Raw genomic sequence first — 2288 nt, 5'->3', positions numbered from 1 at the left:
CTTGCTCACCTCTGCCATGTGCCAGGAGCACTTCATTACTGAGGACACTTGCCATCTATTTATCATGAAAGGTTTCTTTGTAAATGTTATTTTGCACTCAGGTACACATTGTACACATTGTATACATCTACTCTTTTTGTAAGAAAGATGCCAAATCCATTATTATTTTAATTATTATCATTGTTGTTGCTATGCTTATTATATTATTGGGATGACAAGTGACACATGGGAGCTGGCCCCAAGGTAACTAAAGTTCACATTCCAGTCATCACAGACCACTTCTCTGGTTGGGTGGTTGTAGGAATGTGACTGTCTGTGTCCCTGGGGTGGGAGAAACACAATGTTTGTGGTAAACTGTCATGCCAGTGATAAAAGGGACTCCAGCTGCTGCAGGGAAGTCAAACTCTGGTCAGAAGCACAGCCAAGCACATCTTTTGATACATCATTAAAAAAATTATTATGGTGGCCATATTTTCCTAGCATTAAATAAGACTTAGCAGATGGATCATGTTCGCATGCTTTAAATCAGTGGGATAAATCTGATCTGACCAGCTGACTGACTGGTCAACACAGTGTTTGACTGTGATGTTTGATATTTGATGCACACTCCAGCTCTATATTCTCCAGCACTCCTAGTGTACTCATAAGACAACAATGGCTGAAAGAGACACAATGGCAACCTCTCAAGGATGGGAATCACTGTTAGTGAAGTGAAGTGATTGTCATTGTGAAACACAGCAGCACATGCTCCCAACTTTGAAGGAAGGGTTTGGGAGCTCTTATTCCCCTCCTGTTCCAACAGAGAAATTACATTGTTGAGTGTGTAGGAACTTGCACAAAGCTCTGATCGCCTTCAGATTAATAGTTATACTGATTTAGAACACATTACTGCACCTTGTGGAAAACCTTCCCAAAGAGTTGAAGCCAAACCCTATAGTCCAACTCCATATTAAAGCCACATGTAGACAAGATTGTCATGCTTCCATCCAGCCACACAAAGCTGTGTAAAAGAGAAAGTTGGTCCACTGTTCCATGGCATTATTCCTTTTCAATCAGAGGTTTGACATTTGGATAAAAGTGAAAGTGAAGTTATTGTCATTGTGATACACAGCACATCACAAGATGCACACAACAAAATGTGTCCTCTGCTTTTAACCCATCACCCTTGGTGAGGGAGACAGTGCTTTGCTAAGTGGCACCTCAGTGGCACCTTGGCGGATCGGGATTCAAACTGGCAACCTTCTGATTACGGGGCCTCTTCCTTAACCGCTAGGCCCCCACTGCCCCCCAAAAGTCATGGGAGAACGCCAACCGCAGTCCCCCACTACCAGAAATGGATGGTAGTAGCCTAGTGGGTAACACACTCGCCAATGAACCAGAAGACCCAGGTTCAAATCCCACTTACTACCATTGTGTCCCTGAGCAAGACACTTAACCCTGAGTGTCTCCAGGGGGACTGTCCCTGTAACTACTGATCGTAAGTCGCTCTGGATAAGGGCGTCTGATTAATGCTGTAAATGTAAAATGTAAAATGTAAATTACGCAGTTGAGATTCACACATTTGCAATGGCTGAACCTTGCCCTGGGTGAACAGCCTTCTTGATCACGGTATCTCCCCTGCCAGGTAAGTATGACGTCTCCTTGAGCGCCCTTTCAAGGAGGCTGAGAAGTGTGTTTCCCATAAAGCTGGAACACACTGGTCCCATTCTTAAAAAATGTATTTGCTACTGCTATTAATCAAAAAATAATGTGGAACCCTTCCCATTCTGAAATAAACAAAGAAGACAGTGGGGAATGTAAATTTAATGATGTTTGCACTTTGCCAGCTAATTCTGAACTCTGCTTCTCTGAATCTGAACCCAGATTAATTTAGTGTCACAACGTGATGGTGACACATGAATAAAAAGAATTATTAGCAATGCATGACACAAAACCGTCATCTTCTGTTCTTACCCAAGGGTTTTTCTTTCATAGTTTACAGAGCGAGAGAAAAAAACTTCCATCCCAACTGTGATGTGAAGAAGAATAATTTTGTCCTCCTTTAGTTTTCTCTTTTCCCTGATGAGATGTGATTGAAAACAGAGGTGAGCACTAACTTGTCAGACTGCACGTTGCCCCACATGTGGAGGCATTACGTGCCAGACGTTAATTGGCCGACTGCTGGAGACAAATACCTGCAGCCATTTCTTCTCCATCTCTCTGAGGTATGTATTGGTAAAGAAAAGAGGCTTTTCTCACCAGAGTGTGATGAGACAGTGCATTTTCTCTTCTCCTTAAATGGACCCTTT

General features: G+C 42.7%; 1 pseudogene; it reads right to left on the bottom strand.

The window, feature by feature from the left end:
* Positions 1 to 1533: 1533 nt before the first annotated feature.
* Positions 1534 to 1632, bottom strand: LOC114766454 (uncharacterized; annotated as a pseudogene).
* Between the last annotated feature and the right edge of the window lie 656 nt (positions 1633 to 2288).

This window comes from Denticeps clupeoides, chromosome 16 (genome assembly GCF_900700375.1).
Source record: "Denticeps clupeoides chromosome 16, fDenClu1.1, whole genome shotgun sequence".
Lineage (NCBI taxonomy): Eukaryota > Metazoa > Chordata > Actinopteri > Clupeiformes > Denticipitidae > Denticeps > Denticeps clupeoides.
Note: the sequence above shows the minus strand (reverse complement) of the source record. Positions and strands in the feature narration are given on the sequence as shown.